Consider the following 16,517-nt stretch of genomic DNA (forward strand, 5'->3'; position numbering starts at 1 on the left):
TCATTGGGTCCAAGAAAAGCATACCTGAGGTTGGAAGGAAGAGGTTTAAGATCTACCTTTGGGGCATCCTCTACCTTTAATGATGGTGGTTTGATCTCCAAATTTTGCACTCCTTCAAGTTGAAAAATTGTGGCTTCAGGATGTGGTGGAGAGCTTTCCAAGTATTAGCAAAAATAGCCATGTTATCATCATCAATGCTCCCACCATGGACTAAGTAATTTTCAAGTGGGTCTTGTGGATAGCTTTTTCTAAAATGCTCTTGAACAATCTCATCAATAATGTCTACCCGCAAACAAGACTCAACTTCTTCATGTTTTCTTTTCATGGCTGGATTGATGTTGAATATCATTTGATCATCTCCCACTCTAAGTGTCAATTGCTCACCCTTTACATCAATTAATGCACCAGCTGTTGCCAAAAAGGGTCTTCCCAATAAGATAGGAACTTTTGTGTCTTCTTCCATATCCAAAATGACAAAGTCCACCGGAATGTAAAATTTTCCAACCTTGATAGGCACATTTTCAAGAATGCCTTCCGGATACTTAATTGAACGGTCAGCCAATGAGAGATACATGTTTGTGGGCTTCAACTCTCCCATATTCAATTTTTCATATATTGAAAGAGGCATTAGGCTGACACTAGCTCCAAGGTCACATAAGGCATTTGCCACACAGTTATCACCAATATGACAAGGAATGGAAAACACACCCGGATCTTTGAGTTTGGGAGGTAACTTCTTCTGGATTATAGCACTGCATTGCTCTCCCAAATTGATGGTGTCATAATCTTCTAGCCTTCTCTTGTTGGAAAGAATCTCCTTCAAAAACTTGGCATAACTCGGCATTTGGGATAGTGCCTCAGTGAATGGCACATTGATATACAATTTTTTTAGCACTTCAAGGAACTTGCCAAATTGCTTGTCTAGTTTGTGCTTGATGAATCTTTGAGGGTAGGGAAGGGTGGGTTTGTAAGGTTCAGGTGGGATGTATGGTTTCTCTCCCTCATCTGCTCACTTTTGCTTTCTTCTTCTTTTTCATTTTTCTTGCTCTCAACTGAATTTTCTTCTTTTGTGCTTTCTTTTTCTTCTCTCTTGTTTTCACTCTCTTGACCTACTTTCTTACCACTTCTCAAGGTCACCAACTTACATTGTTCATTATGGTTTTGAGGTTGGATTGGTAGTTTACCATATGAATTGCTTCTGATGAGCTTGCTTGTTGCGCCAATTGAGTCTACAACATGCGGTTGAGGACTTCTAATTGATCCATGGTTTGTCTCATGTGTTGCATTTCTTCCTCCAATTTGCTATTCATCTTGCTTTGTTCAGCAAAAAATTTCTCCATCATGTTCTCCAAGGATGGCTTCGGTTCATGGGATGGAAGGGATTGTTGTGCTCTTGCTTGATATCCAGGTGGTGGCTGCCTTGTGGGCTGAAATTGAGGCTGAAATTGAGGCTTGTTCTGCTGCATAAACTGCTGGTTATGAGCATAATTTGAGCTTTGGCCTTGTTGAGAAAAAGTTGCTTGTGGTCTCCATGTTGAGTTGTTCATATTAGAATAAGAATTTCCCATAGGTTTTTGTTGATAACCTCCTGCATAAGCAGCTTGCTCTTGCAAATAATCATCACCATAAGAAGAATAATTAACTCCACAACTTTGAGTTCCATTTGTGAAGGCAACTTGTTGCATAGTTGTAGGAGTTGAGGTTGTTGTCTTTGTGCAAAAATCACTAAGAAGCTGAGTCAACTGATCAAATTTTGCATTCATGTAGTTAATTGAGTCAAGTTCATAGATCCCAGCTTTCTTTGGCTCAAGTGCTCTAGGATTTCCCCATAAATGGGTATTATGAGCAATCTTCTCTAATAGATCATAGCATTCTTCACTTGTCATTCTCATGAAATCTCCTGCTTGTGAATCAATTGTGTTTCTTATGGCTGGAGTAACTCTGGTGTAGAAATTCTGAACAATCATCCATTTGGGTATTTCATGATGAGGACATTGCCTTTCAAGCTCCTTAAATCTCATCCAAGATTCATACAAAGTTTCATCATCTCTTGGTTTAAAAGCTACCATCAAATTCCTCAAATGAGTAGTTTTCCCAGGTGGGAAAAATTGAGATAGAAAAGCTTGAGATAGCTGCTCCCAAGTAGCTATAATAGCTTGTGGGAGTGAGTCATACCACTCCAATGCTGAATCCCGAAGAGAAAATGGAAATAATGTGAGCCGAATAACTTCATCGAAACTCAGTTGTCTTTGTGTACCACATATCATCAAAAATTTCTTCAAATGAGAATGAGGATTTTCAAGTGGGCTACCTCCAAATTGTGAATTCTGAACCATTTGAATAAGACCGATTTTAATTCAAATTGATTAGCTCCAATAATAGGTCATTATCTCTCACATCAGTACATCTAGGAAAAGCATAGTCTAACATGGATCTTCTTTGAGGATCATTTTGATTAACCACAGCATTTTGCCCGTTTTGCTCATTTGCTCCATTGTTTCCACCAATAGCTCTATTTTGATTCTCCATATTTTCTATTGTCTCCTCTTGCTCAAATATTTGTTGTTCTTCTTTTTCTGCTTCTTTTCTTCTCTTGTACTCCTTTTTGTTGGCTCGTAATTTTTCAATTCAGGGTTGAACAACAATTCAGTATCACTTGTGCTTTTCGATCGTCTCATAAACAAGAAAAGTACCTGAAAAACACAAGGAACAATAGTGAAAATAAAAGAAAATAAAAATTCTAATTAGCTTAAAACAATTAAAATCCAACTTAAAAACAAACAATTCCCCGGCAACGGCGCCAAAAACTTGATACGGTGTCCGCAAGTGCACGAGTCACAGTAGTATAGTTTTTAAAAATTGATATTGATCCCACAGGGAATTGTGCTTAAATTGGAAATAAAAGTATAAGCAAATTAGAATGACAAAAATTAAAAGATATTAAAAATAAAATCTAAAAATTAAAATTAAGACAAAAATTAAAGATGTAAAATGAAATTTGGAATTAAAATTGGTATTTGAGGAATTAAAACTAGATCAATCAATTAACTAAAATTAATTAAACTAGATTACCCAAAAATTAATTTGAAATATCTATTTATGAAATTGAGAGAAATTAAATCTAAATTCAATAAAAATAAAAATAAAGTGATTATAGAAATTGGATTTAAATTGGATTTAAATTTAAATTGCTATTTATGAGGTTTGGAGGATTTATATCTAATTTCAATGAAAAATAAATTGATTCTAGAGATTGGATTTTCAATATTGTTTGCATGTGGTTTTTCCCTAATTTAGCCAAACACATGAGAATTGCAATTTTGAGGGAAATCAATTCTTAAATTTTTGAAACCTTTTTCAAGCATCTCAAAATTGGTTTTCATTAAATCAAACCCTGTTTTCACGGTATTTCAAATCTAACAAAAACCCAATTAATGCTCTAATTGATTTTTGGAAAGTTCCCCTTAATCTTCTTAGCTTATTTCTAACACCAAGAAAATAAAGTTTATTGCAAGATTATCCATCCCCAATATTCACTTTTCAGTCCATCTATTAAGGATTAAAACTTAACTTAATGAGGGCCCATTCATCAAGCAAGGAAATAAGCACACAAGCAATAAATCAAAATATAACAATCTTCATTTAAATGGCTAAATCAGTTCAAAACCACAAAACAAATCAATATTTACAAACCCATCTCTAGAATCTCAATCAACTACTCACAAATCATTGTTTAAAGACAAACCCAAATGAAGAAATGAAGAAATAATGGAAATGTAAGCTAAAAGGGGTAGAAAAACCCAGCAAATTTGCAGCAGGATCTCTGCAGAAAAGTGCAGAAACTTGATCCTTCTTCTTTCTTTGAAGAAGATCTGAAGATGCTCCTCCCTTTCCCTCTTTCTATCTTTCTAAAAATGCCTCCCTTGCTCTCTTTCTATCTTTCTAAAAATGCCTCCCTTGCTCTCTATGCTCTCTATATCCCAAGAAAGTGATAAAATGGGTCTTTATATAGGCTAAGGGATTGTTCTAGAATGGGTAAAAGGGGGAAGGATCTAGAAAAAGTGAGGTAAAAAGGCTGGAGTAACGGAAATGCCACGTAAAAAAATTTTCCATTAAAAACGACATAAGCCGAGTCAGTTGTGTCGCGGGTTGTGTCGCTCTCGGCCATTTTTTTTCTCAACTTCAAATTTTTTTTTTTTTTTTTTTTTTTTTTTTTGCAATTCGATTTTAATCTCCTCCAAATGGCTACTCTGATCAAAATACATCAAATTTCTCCAGATTTAACCTACAAAACAAATAAATTCCAAAAATTAAACTAAGAAATGTGAAAATTGTAAAATTGACTAAATATATACTAATATCTAAAATAATAGCTATGAATAAGGGTAAATTATGTGCAAAAATTACTCCTAAATGATGATATAAAATGCATGCATCACTGCTCATTTCCTTGATAATGATTGGAAGTTACATAAGAAAATCATTAATTTTTGTCCTATTACAAGTCATAAAGGTGATGTTATTGGTAGAGCTATTAAAACTTGTCTGCTAAAGTGGGGGCTAGATAAGATATTCACCATTACAGTTGACAATGCTAGTTCAAATGATATAGCCATTTCTTATTTGAAAAAAAAAGCTTGCAAATTGGGGTGTTAGTGTTTCTAATTCTGATTACCTTCATATGAGGTGTATGGCACACATAGTTAATTTGGTTGACATGGATGGCTTAAAAGATGTTGGTGAGTCAGTGTTGAAAGTAAGGAATGCAGTGAGATACATTAGGAGTTTTCCAACTAGGTTGAAAAAGTTTAAGGAGTGTATTGAATATGAAAAAATTGATGGCAAGTCTTCTTTGTGTTTGGATGTGTCAACTAGGTGGAATTCCACTTACTTGATGTTAAATACAGCTCAAAAATATGAAAGGGCATTCGAGAGGTATGAGTCATAAGAACCTATATTTAGGTTTGAATTGGGAGAGAATGGGGTGCTTGAATTTCATGATTGGTTTGAGTATAGGAAAATGGCTGAAATGTTATCTCATTTTTATGAGCTTACTTTGCATATTTCTGGTTCTCAGTATGTCACATCTAACATGTTTTTTGGTGAGATAAGTGACTTGGGTTTTATCTTGAATCAATGGGTGGATAGCACTGATATTGAGGTGAAAAATATGGGGGACAGAATGAAGAAAAAATTTGACAAGTACTGGGGGATATAGATAAAATGAATAAATTGATTTATTTTGCTGCTGTTCTTGACCCTCATGATAAGTTTGAATATATGGAGTTTCAATTTTGCCAAATGCATGGTGAAGAAAGGGTGAGCAGTTGTTCTAGAAGCTGAAGTCATCTTTGCTTGACTTATTTAATGAGTACAAGAAAATGTACCAAACTAATTGTGAGCAAACAAGTGATAACACTAGCTCACAGCTCTCAAGTGGTAGTGGTAGTACAATAAATCTGAAGCCCAAATCATACTTGAAGCATCACCACAAGAAGCAAAAGTTAGAAAAAAAAAATGGACATTTAGATTCAAAAATAGAGTTGGAAGTGTATCTCAATGAGGCAATTCAAGAGGACAAGGAAGATTTTGATCTCTTGAAAATGGTGGGAAATCAATTTTGACAGATTTTCTATCCTTGGAAAAATGGCAAGAGATACATTAGCAGTCCTAGTTTCAACTGTTGCATCAGAGAGTGCTTTTAGTACTGGTGAGAGAGTACTAGATCTCTTTAGGAGTTCTTTAACTCTCAGAATTGTGGAGGCTTTGATATGTGCATAAGATTGGACACATTCCTCAAATTATCCAATAAATATTGAAGAAGATTTAGAGGAACTTGAAAAGTTTGAAGAGGGTATGTAATAAATACATGTATTTAGATCATTTTTATCTTATAATATTTTCATTTCAATATGGATTGACTTTTTTTTCTATTATTTAATTCAATTTTCAGTACTACCAAGTGTTAGCCTAACCCAATTAGGGGGATCTAGTTGTTCAACCCTTACCCTTAACTCTTAAATGTAAGTTTGATTGTTTAAAATTTTATATTGTTTTATACTTTCATTAATTATTATATATCGATTGTCTTTTTTTTATTATTATATTGTTTGTGCAGGTTCCCAAAAGCTCCTGCCTACTGCCTCCTCATTTGAAGATGTTTTTGGATTTGCTTGGACTGCTCAAAATCAAATTGTTGGAGATTTGATAGATTTTAATATTATGTTTAATTCTATTATTATTTGATAGATTTTAATATGGACTGTATTTAGCTTTTATCTGGTTGGAGATTTGGTATTCTATTATTATGTTGTTTTATGGATTTTAATAATAACTGAACTAAATTGTATTTAAAGTATGATTGTGGTTATTTTAGCGTTAATTTCAATTATTTTTTGTTTTATGGTTTGACATTTGGTGCTTGGACTATTATTTGGTTTAGTGGTTTTATACTTTTATTTATTTTATAGTTTATTTGGCATAATGACATTTTATTAAATTGATTGTTTATTTGATGCTACACAATTGATTTTATATGAATTGTATACTATGAAGTATGAACAAATGCAAATATGCAATTTACAGGTCAAAGCAGGTTTGGCAATTAAAAAAAATGAAATTTCGGTTTTTCACTAACCGAACCAAACTGATAATAATTGGTTCGATTTGGTTCAATTTTTCTCCAATAAATGGTTTGGTTCAGTTTATGATTTATGAGATTTTTAGTTATCGATTATTTTAGTTTGGTTCGGTTTTAATGCTCAACTCTATTGCCCAGGCATCTCATAGGCATGCACTATGGAATCAAACTCAAGATCAATATTGTTTACGCAGTCGATCTTCTCAAGCACCGCCCTTCCTTCCTATATTTTATTGCGCTCCATAAGACTTGTCAGAGTCTCCACAATGATTAACGAATCTATTCCTAACATTAAGTTGGTATGCCTACAAGTTCAAGAAAGATTCTAAATATAATTTAAATAAAAAGATTAAAATTTTTTAAATTATATAAATTTTAAAATTAATTTAAATAATTAAAATAATACAAATATAATAATAAAAAAATAATGACTATTTTGAAAATTTCAATCTCCCCCTTACTTTCTTATCACTTTTATATATTATATAGATACATATTGAAGACCTCGATAGCAACAGATCCTATTACATGTGTTTTTCTCAAGGTCCACTATTTCCAACAAATTGAAGAGTTTTAATCGAGACTTGTGCTCTAAGGGATTATTTGTATTGAGGGGTTATGGTAGTAAGGAAAAGTAAGGAATAGTTTTAAGAAATTTTACACTTGTTTGGAATGAAGGGACGAAGAATATGAAGGTTTTGGAGGGTTTTTTGTGAGTTGAAAACCCCCTAAAATCTGCCTAATTCCAACCCACTGATTTGGTGGGTTGGGGAATGTTTCATTTTTTTACTTTCTATATTACCCATATTAATTTTAGAAAAACTCCAAATCACCCCTCCTTATGTATTTGACTTATTTCTTGTCTTTGGAGCAAACCCATTACTCAAACTAATTTAAAAAGTGAATAAACAAGTAGAAAAAAAGTTAATAAAATATTAATATTGCATGCTTTTAAATTAGACACTCCCTTAATTGATTTTAATTTTGATGTTGTAAAATTCTTTATTTTAAATTAAAAAAATTATTATTTAAATAAATTTGTATTACTATTTTTAAGTTCTCAATAAAGTTTTTATTTTATTGTTTTAGAAATTTTATTATAGAGAAATCTTGTAAAAGATTCATAAATTAATATTTCATTGCAAAAATAACTACTAACTTTTTGCTATAAAATAACAAGTTTCATAAAAAGCATAATTTTATAATTTTCATATTTAACCTTACATTTCAATACCATCCAATCAAATAAAATAAGGTTATAAAATTTTCATTTACTTTATCTTCCTCCCAAACATAAATAAGACTATTATCTTACCTTACCTTACCATACCATACATTCTTTCATCTTACCTTACCATACTTTATTAAATCTTCATTCATCCCATTCAAATAAAACCCTAAGGGTAACTACAGACTCGACGTGCTCAAAGGGTAACTTTTATAGTACACGTGCATTTTACTTTTATCACTTAATTTTAATTTATTATTAAAAATTTATAAATTTTAATTTTTTTTCATAAAATTTCTCCAATTTATTATAATTCCTCTAATATATTACAACAAATTTTCAAGTTTGAAAATTTTTCTATAAAATAAAAATAAAATTTTAAAATTTTTTAATAATAAATTAAAATTAAGAAATAAAAGTAATATATAAAATAAAATTCAGAGACGAATTATAAAATTTAACTATACTCTAATTTTGCTCACCTTTTTTTTATTTTATTATGTGTGGTCCCTACATTTTCTTTTTTTTTTTTTGTTTTTTTATCAGAAGAGGTTTCCACATTTCAAATTTATCATATAATAATTAAAACCTTTAATTGATTCTTCTTTATTTTCCATTTTAAAAGGAATATAGGATGTGATCATATAAAATAAATTATTTTTTTAAACTGAAATTCAAAATGAAAAGGTTTTTTTTTTCTAATAAATCATTTATAAATTAATTAAATTCTTATATATTTATATTTGATTTTTATTTTTTAAAATGAAATTTTCAAATTAAAAAAATTGAATTTTTTTATTTCAATAATGAAAATTTAAAAAAATCAATTAAATTGAATTTCTATAAATTTATATTTCCAAATAGATTATTGATTTTGATTTAATAAAAATATAGGAAGGATATTATTTTTATTGGATGGTTATAAATATTATTGTGAAAACCGAGCAATCAAATCATTTTAATTGACAAAGTGTACTATTAGTCAATACAATTTAAATAAAAAAATCCTTTCTTTTAAAGAAGAACTAACTAATTAATTATCTTTAAACGAATTGATCCAATTCCACTAAAAATTTTTTAATGAGTTTGTAAAAAGAGGATTACTTTATGTAATTATTATATTTATAATGGATAAATTTTGACAGCTGATTATGATGAGTTTATATTAAAAGATGTATCTATGAAGAGTTTGAGCCCATATGAGGACAAATGTGTCACGACCCAACCTATGGGCCAGACCGGCATTAGGACTTGGGCCAGCCTAAAGCCCCCAAGACCCATAGTAAGCCTAACTATTCCTTAACCCAATCTTAAGGCCCATTTTAAGCCCAATTTCAAGAATTCAACCGGATAGAGTCCAGCCATAATATGAACCATACAATGGAGAGTTTTTGACTCGTCCGACCTGTAAACACAATATATAGTAATTTGGAGAGCTCAGCACACCCTCCACATACTCATCATGTCATAAATCAAATGGAAGCTCAGCTTCCTCATCCAATCCAATCTCACTCACACATACATGCATTTAATGTTCTTTCAAATTCAACATAATATTATATTACAGTCTAAAATTTATTAAAATACTCCTAACACATGCGGAGTCTAAAATTTTAGCTAAATTGCACAAAATATATCAGATATTACTAATTGAGCTGCGAAGAAGAGGAGCAGGTTAGTCACAACAAGTAATCCTCCTGTAGCCTGAAAAAATAAGGTGAACAGGAGTGAGCGTTCGACTCAGAGAGTAAAATACCAATTTTAACTATAATTTCTATAGCTACCTAGAGCTAATGCATCTTAGAGTGAAAATGCAACATTACCAAAATTTTCATACACATCACATCATAACAGCAAAAAGGCAATTTGGAGCATTCACACACCCAATAATGTTCAAACAGTACATATATGAGAGCTGATCCCCTATACAGCTTTCTTAATCCAACGTCTGCCAGCGAGTGTCTCTCAAGCCAGAATTTCACTTGATAAACCAAATGCGGGGGCCAGCGAGATCATCTCAAGCCGTGCCTACCTTGACTTATCCATAAAGGACCGGGTCCCTGTGAGTGTCTCTCAAGCAGCGTCTACCCGTCTTATTCTTATTCAATACCACACATCACACGCACGCCAACGCACGCATAATGCTCCAAATTATCATAAACAACATCTATGGAACTTTATCAATTAAGAATGCAATATAAAACATGCCTAGTGTTTAACTATATAGATACATATTTATAAGTAATGCATGGGCATGCCTGAACATATAATAATATTGAAATTATAATTAAAATTAATATTTTACTCATAAACTTGAACTGAGGTCACTGCGGCGACTGGATAGAGAAGAAAGGTTGTCCTGGCTCACTTGACAATTTCATTGCAATTGTTTAATATATTTGACTCAATACAAGTTTAAAAAGGACCAAATACGCCCTAAGTCGTGTCTAAAATTTGGCAGAGTCTCTCCTATACCTAGAACCTATCCAACCTGTAAAAGGGTTCAAAATACACTTCTATATCCACAAATCACACATCCACAACTCAATCACATCACATGGCCCCTCCTGGGCCTATCCAAATAGTCAACAGCCACAATTTAAAAAATTACAATTTAGTCCCTACAATTACCCCTTTTGCAAAAACTACCTAAATGAGCTCTAAAAATTCTAAAATTTTGTCCCGCGGTCCTTAGTAATATTATTAACTAATGCAAAAGGAATTTTAATTTTTTTAACCTATCACGAATATTTTATAGATTTTTAATTGTAATCAAGCACTAGATAATTAAGAAAAAGTAAGGTTCGGATTTACTTATGCCAATTTTGACCTTTGGGACGCATTTGGAATGTCTGAAAATGATGGGGTAGCCTATATTTTTGACTCAATTCTGAAACTTTTTCAGTAGCCTGCCTGCCGGGCTCGAAATTGCAAACCCGAGCAACTGTTGAATTTCTGCTTATTAAAGGTATCTACACGAAGCCCACAACACGGGGGTTAATAAAAAATTTTTACGAAATTTATTAAGCTCATTTAGTGCTAGAAAAAATACTGTGAAGTTTAGTGGGACCCACCGATAAATGATGTCAAAAAAATTCAAAATGGATATTATCGCGAAACTCTCGCTGAGGGGAGTACTTCGGTACTCTAGAATTTTTCGTGGGGTTCACGATTTATGAGAAATCTAGCCTAAAAGTCAAAATGGGCTAAAACTTTTCGGACAAAAATTGAATAAATCGCTCAATGGATTTTGGTGTTCTTAGTGTCTATGGAAAGCTCTCAAGGTGTAGATAGGTTTTGAGACAAGACCTGATCCAATTGGTGGCCGGATCGACCGGAATCAGCCCAGGAAGCTGAAGCGGCGTGCTGCACGAAGGGGAGTTTTGGGGCTCATTTTCAGGCGATTCCAGGGGGTGGTCGGCAAGGGGAAGGGTAGCAGGTTGGTCGCCAGCATGAGGGTAAGGGCTGAGTGGCGGTGGCCGGCAATGGGGAGGAGAGAGAAGAGAGAAAAAGGGAAAGGAAGAGAGGGAGTCGGGACGCACGAGGGAGAAGGAAAGAAAAAAAAGAAAAGGGTTGGTTCGATTCAGTCAGTCCGGCTCGGTCCAGTTTGATTCTATCGGTTCGATTCAGGATATCCAAAATTGAATTTTTACTCTGCCCTGGAATAAAAAACGAGGCCTAAAAATTCCGAAAAAATTTAAGAAAACTCAAAAAAATTCATAGAGTCTAAATATATTTTTAGTTTTGCCACGTGATCTTTAAATTAATTCACTACAAGAAAATTGTCATTTAGCTAGGGACAAATCCCTAGCTACTTTGCAAAAATCCCTAGCTAAATTGTTTTTAGCTAGGGAATTTGCCCTAGCTAATGTCCGTAGCTGTATTGTTGGACGCTAAATTCTAGCTATGGAAGGGTGCCATCCCTAGCTACATTTACCTAGGAATTTAGCTACGGATGTATTCCTTAGCTAATTTTAGCTAGGGATTTTTGTAGCTATAATCCTAGCTACCTTGCCAAAGCAATTGAGTTCTTTTTGAAATTAGCTAGGTAATTCCCCTAGCTAATTTTAGCTAGGGATTTCACTGTAGCTAAACTTCCATCTAAATCCGTAAAGGATTCTGGGTTTTTTTAGATTTGCAAGGAACGTCCCTAGCTAAAATTAGCTAGGGATGTCCCTTGCTATACTCCTAGCTAAATTTGCAAGGAGAATTTATTTTTTTAAAAAAATTAGCTAGAACATCCCTAGCTAATTTTAGCTAAGGATGGCCCTAGGTAAATTTAGCTAGGCACAATCAGCATATAGGAAAGTGGTCATTTGAATTTCCTATAAAATTTGAAATATAATAAAATCAATAATTGAAGCCGTTCAAATTCCAATAAAGTATATATATATATATATATATACCATTCAAATCTCAACAAAATACTCATACACAACCATTGCAAAAAGTAATATTGTATTCCAAAGATGAAAGCTAATGATAACATAGAGCCAAAACATGTTTTACACTTCAAAAGTCATAGCATAAACTCTAAATATATGGGGGTGGTTGTGAGGAAGAACCAGAGCCATTTCCTGGTGGTTGTGGAAAGAGACCAAACATGCGGCTCATGATAACATGGACTGCTGCTTCTACTTCCTCACGAAAATGTGCCTGCATAAGCTCCATACACTGATCCATTCGTTGATCTACCAGATCATCCTCCCGCTGATCCACCACATGATTAACTGCTTGCTCAAACTCAGGTCTTTCAATAACTTGTTGGGGAGGGACAATTGGAGGAGTTGGAGCATTAGAGTGGATAGAACTAACATGGGTTAATTCTCCTAGAACTGAAGTCTCTGAGCCAAGGCCATACACTCTTCCTTTCTTTGCTCCACCAATTGTGTCAATCCAAGTATTCAACACTTGATCCTTTCGGATATTTTTTATCAAAGTCAAGATGTTATTGTCTTCATTGCATTCTTGTGCCTCATTTTCCTCTATTCTCCTGTTTAATCCCACATGATATATGAGTGAAACTTACATGTGTAGATAAGCTGATGAATAAGCCAAGCCAACAGCTAGGAAAATTGACAAATTGATGTAGAGACAACAGTTAAGGTAGTAGTAGCTTTTTGAACCCGTTTAAAACATGCTTTGAACTAAGACTTTGGTTAAAGAAAGAAAGCTAGCTAGCTAGCTAACTATAACTAATGGATTAGAAACAGAGAACATGTGTCATAAAATTCATAAAAGGTTAGGTATTTCTACACAAGTAAATTGTCTAAAACAAGTAAATTGTACCCACTGCTCAAAACAAGAATTCCCATAAAAATTCTACACAAGTAAATTGTCTAAAAGACATTTCCATCTAGAGCCTCCATATAATTTAAGATTCATCTTTCTTATTTATTTATTTATTTTAGTAATTATTCATAACTCCTTTCAAAATCCACTAAGATAATTAAAAATTTTAAATATACTTACAATTCACTTCATTCTGAGGCATAAATCTAAAGAGTCATACATTAACCCATATCGTAATTAGTCATCAATTCATGTTAACACATAGATATTATAAACACCTTCACATATTTAATTCCATGGCAAAAGTTTTTACAATGTAGTCTAGTTATATATTTTAATAGTGTGATTGTCTAATTAACAGAAAAATAATAAGTTATTTGCCTAAATTTTCATTTCCAACATCATAAATAAGCTTAATTAGCAATAAGAAGATAATTATTTACCATTTTATCGCATAACACAATCTTATAAACATTTTACAATATAACATATCATAGGATCATAATGCTTCATGAATCACTAAACTCAATAATTTACTTTAACTAATTAAATTCATGTTAGGACCCCTAATAATTAGGGGTGTTCATTTGTTGGTTTGGATGAAATTTTTATCCAAACCGATTGAACCGTCCTCTCCCAAATTAGTTTGGGAATAAACTTTGTAAACCAACCAGCCCGATGTACAAACTAATTGGATTAGTCGGTTGGGTTGTAAATTTCATCCAAAGAATGGTGCTCTTGGCTAATGGAAACACGTGAACCACTAAGTGTATTTATTTTTCTCATATAATTCAAAGAAATATTAAAAATTCTTGTTCCATCAAATGTTGAGAAATCGGATTGGTTCATCATTGTTTTTTTATATTCTACAAAATATAAACTCTCATATTGAGGTCATTATAAATATCTTTTAAATTTATATTAAATTGTTCAGCTAACAATAAATTGAATTCAATGATTCTAATCTAATTTAAAAACAAAAGAAAAAAAAACAATTCAATTCAAATTAAATATATTCAAAGCCCAATCATGGTTAAAGAAAAAAAAAAAAACAATCATACTAGTATCTATTATTACTAAATCTTAATACGACAACATTTTACTGATAAATGGCTCATGTGGTTTCTGGGCACCTCGTGCCTTTGCTTTTAGGCCTTGAAACAAGAAAAAATTGAGAAATTTGCCATTTAGTTTTCTGGAAAACCTCCTTTTTTCGATCATTTTTTGAGGAACCAAATCAAAAATAGAAAAAATAATATATGAATTAACTCAAAGAAGCTGCCTTAGAGAAAATCGAGAGCAAGCTCTTGTGAATGAGGAAAATGAATGTTATATTGGAAGGGCCAAAGAAATGGAAGCTATGGCGAGAAAATCAATATCTCGAACAATAAAAGAAAGAAGCAGAGGGCGAGAAATGGTGGGTATGTCATGGAAGACTAGAAGGGAGAGGGAACTCTTGTGGATCTGCAATTTTTATTATAGGTAATGGTGTGGTGGGCCTGCAATTGTGTAGAGATGCTCTGTTGTAGCTGAGTAAATGAATGTCGGCCAAAACGAGCATGTGAGAAGATAGAGATTTTTAGGGTTTATATTTTTTCACCCACTTAAAAATATAAACCCTAAAAATCTCTATCTTCTCACATGCTCATTTTGGCCGACGAAGAAGAGCTATTTTTAAGTGGATAAGTCAACACCCGAACCAACTTGAAAAACAACCATTGATGTCGGGTTGGTATCAGATGGCTTGGTCGGTTTTAACCAAACTGAGAACAGCCCTACTATAATTATTAAACCAACCATGATCCATAAAATATATTTTTTTATTAAAAAAAAATATTTAACAAACTATTAGATCACCCAAAAGAAATTTCTCCTCTTTAGTTATATTATTCTTTCCATCTCAATTCCCAATTCCATCAAATATATATATATATATATATATATATATATATATATATATATATATATATATATGTGTGTGTGTGTAATTTCCCAAAATATCCGTAACTTTTGATATCATTTTTTTTTATACTCATTTACTAAAATTCAATAGAAAATCTCATCTTTTTTTTCATTACATATAATTCTCATAAATAATTTACTAAATTTATAAAATTCTAATTTCTCCGCCAACATATCTCACATAATATTTATGCACCAATATAGTATTTGACTCAAAAATAAACCCATTTCCTTTAAAACCTCGTTCTCATATAAATTATTTTCTCCACAAATAATTTATTTAGCTTAATTCCTTCAAGATTTATTCCTAATTTTCCATTAAAACTTCTTCCAAAATTTTTATAAATTCACTCTTTAATTTCTAATATATCAATAATAATTATTATTATTATTTTATTTTATTGTATTTTTCAAAAATTAGGGTGTTACATAAGTAGCTATGGATTAATCTCTAGCTATATATTTGCTACGAATTAGCTAGGGGTTAATCTAAAAAATTCCCGCAAAAAAAATTTTGTGCCAATTTTCATTCCCACCAAATGGTTAGCTATGGATTTAGCTAGGGACCTTTCCTAGCTAAATTTTAACTACGGTATTCCCTAGCTAAGTCCTAGCTAATATGTGGCTAATTTTTCAATCTGAAAAAATAGCTACAAATAGAAATTTTCTAGCTAAATCTATAGTTAGAGTGTCATTTTAGCCAGGGATTTAATTTTCCTAGCTAAATTCTGTAGCTAATTGACAATTTTCTTATAGTGATTTTTAAAAATCATCAAAGTTTCACATTTTCGAAAAACTCGAACCCGATTTCTAAAATTTAAAAAATTTTTAAAATTTTTTCAAAATTTAAATAAAATAAAATATTAATATTTACCCATAAAATAATTAATTTAAAAATTATGGGTGCTACAAAATGCTTTTATAATTAGATTAAATTTTTACATATAAATTCATATTTTAATTAATTTTACATATATCTTAATATAAATATTTAATTTATTAATAACTAAATTTATTGCCATATAAATTTAAACTTATATTAAATACAAGCTATATCAAATCTACATATAACCAATAACTTTAAAATTTCACATTAATCACTTGTTCCCAACAGAAGGGACACCACCATATGGTGCGATAATGCCTTGTTGCCAAAAGAGCTTGTCCTTAACTGTTTTACATTCCTCTTTATGTGTATACAAAATTATAATTATTAAGTCATTATATAAAACATATTAAAATTATATTAATATAAATATTTTATAATTATTTTCTATTTTATAATCTTTTACTTAATAAAAATATATAAAATTTTCTTGATTTATTATACTATAAAATTTTAATATTTCAAATTTTATTTTTCATTAATATAATAAATTTATTATGATAATAATT

The 16,517-nt window shown here is 31.5% G+C and overlaps 1 non-coding gene across 1 annotated transcript; it reads left to right on the top strand.

Moving 5' to 3' along the window:
• Positions 1–1,977: 1,977 nt before the first annotated feature.
• Positions 1,978–2,084, top strand: LOC131180407 (small nucleolar RNA R71). The gene has a single exon (XR_009149182.1). It is a non-coding gene; the product is annotated as a small nucleolar RNA R71 (small nucleolar RNA).
• Positions 2,085–16,517: the final 14,433 nt, after the last annotated feature.

This window comes from Hevea brasiliensis, chromosome 5 (assembly GCF_030052815.1).
Source record: "Hevea brasiliensis isolate MT/VB/25A 57/8 chromosome 5, ASM3005281v1, whole genome shotgun sequence".
Lineage (NCBI taxonomy): Eukaryota > Viridiplantae > Streptophyta > Magnoliopsida > Malpighiales > Euphorbiaceae > Hevea > Hevea brasiliensis.